Source organism: Euprymna scolopes, chromosome 5, assembly GCF_053919585.1.
Source record: "Euprymna scolopes isolate OS-2025 chromosome 5, ASM5391958v1, whole genome shotgun sequence".
In the NCBI taxonomy this organism is placed as follows: Eukaryota; Metazoa; Mollusca; class Cephalopoda; order Sepiida; family Sepiolidae; genus Euprymna; species Euprymna scolopes.
In genome coordinates, this window is record NC_136486.1 from 829001 (window position 1) to 835000 (window position 6000).

Here is a 6000-nt window from a genome sequence, read left to right on the forward strand (position 1 = left end):
TGACTACTCGAGTATCAAGGCAGCGTTGTACAGGGCGTTCGCCACTGACCCCGCCACTGCATGGGAGCAGTTTGAGACGAGGTCTATACGCTTGGGCGAAACTGTGGACGTGTATCTCGCCGAACTTAAGAAGCTGACGGTGTTGTTCGGCGGTCTTCCCGAGAGGGCCCTAGCCTACAAATTCCTGTCAGGACTCCCCGCTGGAGCAAAGCAGCTCCTGCGAGCAACATCTACCATATCCTCACTACCGCTGAATGACCTAGTGGACAGAGCCAGGACAATAATGAAGGATGACTCGACGGTGCAGGAACCGGTAGTCGCCGTCGCACAGGCCCCACCAAGTGGTGAAGGACCGTCTCAGGGACCCAGCCCGCAAGGTGATGTCATCTGCTATAGATGCAATGGGCGGGGCCACATGGCAAGAAATTGTAGAAGGCGGTCGACGGCTGTTCGCTGCTACCGCTGTAACAAGACTGGGCACATGGCCCGAGACTGTGCGGGAAACGGGGACGGGGACAAGGTGCCAGTGCCGACCTCTTCCCCGAACAGAAAATAAACAAGGCGCTCCCTGTCATTCAGGTCCGAGTTAATGACACGTTATGTTCAGCCCTCCTTGATTCCGGTTGCTCCCGCACCATAGTATGTGCGGACTTCTGTCGGGCGTGGAAAAAGAAGAACGTCAGGATAACTACCATTACTGGAAAAATACGAATGTGTTGCGGCGTGGGTGTGGTACACATTCGCACAAGAACTGGGAACTCGGCCAACATCGAAGCGCTGGTGACACGCGAAAAGCCGCTGAGTTTCGACCTGTTGCTAGGCTACGATGCCATCAAAGCCCTGGGCGGCGTGCGCATAACGCGCGCTGGCGTTGTAGAGTTTCAGGATAGGCCCCCGGTGTGCGCAGCACTAAGAGTCGACCTGCCGGACTTCAGTGCGGAATTCGACAACCAACAGAAGGCGTGGACTGCCACTTGGAGGTGGTCAGAAGACAAGGAACCGGCCAAACTACAAAACAAAGTGGCAGAGTACCGTATGCCCGACCAGATAAGGCCTGCATACGAAAGCGAGCTCCGTGAATGGATTAAGAACGGTTGGCTGATTCCATACCCCTACGACAAACTTGGACCCCCCAAGGGCCTGATACCGCTGATGGCAGTTGCCCAACCTAACAAGTCAAAGGTGAGGCCGGTAATGGACTACCGCGAGTTGAATGCGCATGTTGATGCGTTCACAGCGGACGCCGATGTCTGTGCCAGCAAGCTGCGAGAGTGGCGCCGGCAGGGGTCCAATGTGTTCCTACTGGACTTGAGAAAAGCATACTTGCAGGTCCGGATCGGCGAGGCGATGTGGCCTTTCCAGACAGTGATGTTTTCCGGGAAGAGATACTGTCTTACGCGACTCGGATTTGGGCTAAACGTAGCACCCCAGATAATGAAGGCTATCGTCAATGCCGTGTTGTCACAAGAAGAATGGATCAGAAAGGGAACATCGGCGTATATTGACGATATATACGTGAACGAAGATATCGTGTCATCTTCGCGCGTAAGATCCAAACTTGCCGAGTTTGGTCTAAACTGCAAGGACTCTGAGCGGCTTGAAGATGGCGCCCGCGTATTGGGCTTGAGCGTTCAAGAGGAGCGAGGGATCCTGAAGTGGAGGCGTGGAACCGCAGTTCCCGACGTACCCGACGTTTACACAAGACGTGCCGTGTTCTCCCTGTGCGGGAAACTTGTGGGGCACCTTCCAGTATGCGGATGGGTTCGTGCGGCGACAGGCGTCATAAAAAGGAGGGCAAATGCGGTCACCAAAGGCTGGGACGATGAGATAACCGACGAACTATTGGTCCGAATGTTGAAGGAGACCGTCGCTAGTGTGAAAAAGAATGACCCCGCCACAGGGGACTGGTGCGTGCAGGGAGGCGAACTGAGCGTGTGGGTGGACGCAAGTTCTCTAACGATTGGTGTAGTTTTGGAGAAAGATGGGGCCGTAGTTGAGGATGCCTGCTGGCTGCGACCGGCGAATGATGCTGCCCATATCAACCTGGCAGAACTCGACGCTGTAATAAAGGGCATTAACCTGGCACTTCAATGGGAAGTGAAGAAACTGCGTGTGCACACTGACTCACTTTGCGTGCACCACTGGGTGTTGGACACACTCACGAGCAAGGCCAGGGCACGCACCAAAGCAGCCAGCGAAATGCTGATAAGACGGAGGCTGGAGACTGTGAAAAAACTGGTGACGGAGTACAACCTGTCCGTAGAAGTAGTGCTCGTCACCTCGGACTACAACCTCGCCGACAAGCTCACTCGGGTACCACGGAGATGGTATGAGGCTATGAAGAAAGAAGCTAAGCAATTGCCTCTGTGTGCTGCCTCCGTCGAGGAGGACGAAATCAGGAAGATACATCACGACAGTGGGCACCCCGGAGTACAACGGACCTACTACTTTGTGAAGTTGGCTAGACCATCAATACCAAAAAGCGCAGTAAGAGCAGTGGTCAGGGAGTGCCAAACGTGCCAGTCCATCGACCCCGCCCCAGCCAGATGGCGGAAAGGACAGCTGGGAGTGGACGCGACTTGGAGTCGGTTGGGTATGGATATAACCCACTATGGCAGCCAACACTTCCTCACGCTGATAGACTGCGGGCCAACGAGGTTCGCGATTTGGCGCCAATTAGCAAGGCAGGATTCCACCAGTGTCATCCACGAATTGAAATCCATATTCTACTAAAGGGGGCCGCCTGAGGAGATCCTCACGGATAACGACACAGCGTTCTGCAGCAGGGAATTTAGGCATTTTATGGACAACTGGGGGATCCGCCTTCGACACCGATGCGCGTATGTGCCAAGCGGCAACGGCATAGCGGAGCGGTGCCACCGAACCGTGAAGAGGATCGCGGCCAGGAAGAAGTGTACGATCGCGGAGGTGGTTTACAGATACAACACAACGCCTAAGGACGCCGTGACTGGTGGCAGTGCGCCCGCTGATGCGATTCATCACTACCACGTGCGCGTCAAGGACGTTGAAGTGTGTCTACCCGACCAACGAAAACCCCAGGGGACGTACCAAGTGGGAGACACCGTCTGGGTGAAGCCACCCGGCGGCCGGTGCACCAGCAGCTTTTGGAGGGGGCGGGTCACCGGCGTCATCAGTGAACAGGCCATACTAGTCGATAATACTCCGCGCCACGTAAGGGATGTCCGGCCCGCTCTAAGCGCTGACCAATCGGCGAGCAGTGGAAGTAGCGAGTCACCTGACGATGAGCGATGGATCCAACCCGTGCCCCACGAACCTGGTTACTCAGCTGCGAGCAGTGGAAGGAGCGAGTCATCCGACGATGAGCGATGGATCCAACCTGTGCCCCACGAACCTGATGACTCAACTGCAAGCTCTAATGCTGATGCTGATGCTTCCGATGCCACTTCTGAGAGCTCCGATGAGGAAGTCCCGGCAATACCCCTCCGCAGGAGTGCTTGAATCAAACGGCCACGTCCGCCGTGTCACGTATGTGATCTGGAGACCAGGGGGGAGTGTGAGACTAACCATAGCCCTCGGCGCAAGAGGGTCCGTGTGTGCCTGGCGTGTGGGGTGGTGGCTGATCCTGTGGTCGGGGCAGCGGATGAAAGAGTTTCAAGATGGCGCCTGCCTGCTTTTATTAGAGACGGAATCTCGCAGGATCGCGCAAGATCTCGCAGGGATGCAAATTAGCTAGGCCATCTTGAGTAATAAAAATCGGTCCATTGGAGGTGCGAGGCAGTCGGGTTCTGACGTTTGTGGCGATCAGTACAGTGACCGTTGGGTTCCGTTTCTATTCGTGCAGTCAGCTGAGCTTTGTTAGTTACCTTCGCGCCGTGGCTGTCATTGGTTGTTGGTTTGCTGTGTGTTGCCGTGGTTCTTCAGTGAAACGCTTCGTCGCCCACGACGAGACTCCCCGTCTCCTACACAAGATACTCATACACAGACATTCCTTGCTGATTAGTGAAAGAAGTATGCCTACCTGTATGTTTGCTGCTTTTCCCCCAATTTCCGTCGCGGCTGCGTAGTTCTCCCATGTTAGTTTGAAAAGCACCCCGTTTTCTCGCAAATCGCCATCCATTTCCATTTTTGCTGCTGGTGGAATTGCATACGCCATGTTTATTGATAAATAGGCTTTGTCAAAATTCCGAGCTTGTTTAAATCCACGTGGTTCGATAAATGTCTCTTCCGTACGGAGACGAGGGTGTATGTAAGACTAGAGTTTAGAGTATTATACTGCGTGGGTTTTGCCGAACATGTGTGGGAGGTATTCACTGAGTGTATATGGGTTATTCCTAAGATAGAAATCCCGCTGACACCATGTTATGTAGCGAGAAGCAGAGAGAATACAAAGCTGATATTGGGTTAAGAATATGCCGCAGCTTTATTGCCTGAATGATGGTGGTCTACGAAGCTAGTCATGTTTTCACATGCAGTTTCGCAGGAGGTTGTAGTCGTAGCTATGTACTTTGTTGTAGCCGCAGTTACGTACTCTGTAACAGTTACCACACAACGATAAACCACAAGACAAGTACTTGATGTAAATCATAAGTTTGGTGTGTGTGCGAAAAAGTCACGTATTGCAGAAACAGGAACTTCAAACGTTGTCCTTTGCTAGCTGCTTGTCTTGTCATATCCCAGCAATTTTCATCGAGACCTGATATACACCCGCCCGGTTTTGACTCCAATCTCTGTAATCTGTCTAATAGGACACCCGAGCTGACATTATTCTTCAAATGGACACAATCCTCAACTGTCAATAACTCAAGATTGTCCGTAAACTTGTTTCTAACTGTCGAAAACTGTCGCAAATTGGTTGTCACATCTATAACTGCACGTAAAATCATAATCACATTCATTTTTCGGATTTTTGTTCTCTTCCACGTCACCATCTTGATTAATAATCTTGTTTTAGTTTTCTTTTTGTGATTAACTTCCTTTACATTTTTCTGCTGATAAACTTATTTTCTTATATTTTGTTATATTTTTCTTCTTTTCTTTTAATTTCTAACACTTTACGATTTAATGCATAAAGGCCACAGAACCATGTAGCAAGACTAGCTGGCCTTAAAACACTACTTGGCATTTGGTGTCATTCTTTACTTCAGATGGAGAGAATTGCTCACTGATATTGAAAGTGATTAAAAGAAAAACGCAGACCTGTTAAGTCATTCTATATCAACTATTGTTTTTTTTAATTTTCAAAGGGTTCTGGCTTGGAAAGTTGTTGCTTACGAGATCTTTTATCTGCTACCTTATAAAAGCTGTCTGAGTATGTCAAGCATTGATATTTGTCAACGTACGATTTTTCTATACTCCTGTATTGAATAGTTACACTTTACGAAGTCAAAAGTGATTTCTGAAAATAAAAAGCATAAAATGCGTGCATGTGAATGAGACAGGGCACAAAAGTTGTCCTTAGCTGAGTACCCCTTTTTTTCACGAGTGAACGAAACCTCCCCAAAAACGTGTTTTCTAAAAAGGCATCATATCAAGGTTATTGTGAGGGGATTCCTTCAAGATGATTGAATTAAGTGTATTGGTACAGCAAGGGTGGAGCTTTAGTTTGTCTCAGATTTTACACATGAATTTGGATATTTCCATAACGACTGGTTTGATTTATGATGAAAAAGGCACTCTTGTTTGGCAGGAATTTAATTTATGTGAATTAGAAAATTCTCTGCTTTGCATTTAATGCTGTGACGAAGATTTAGTTAATGATGAAGACAATGAAAGGAAGTCTCATTTTAACATTTAATAAACACACTTTATTTGTCATTTTCGTTAGTAGCTTTGGTAGAAGAGAGAAACATATTAGTAAGAGAGTTCAGTTGTGGAGAAAGAAGTGGCTTACCGTTAAAGCGGCTGCGCGTTTGTGCCTGCAGAGCACAAATTGAGAATCAAGATGGCGCCCGCAGGCTTTTATGTGGAAAAAAGTCTCGGGGAATCTCGGACCCTGGTTCCATAAATAACGAGGAAAGG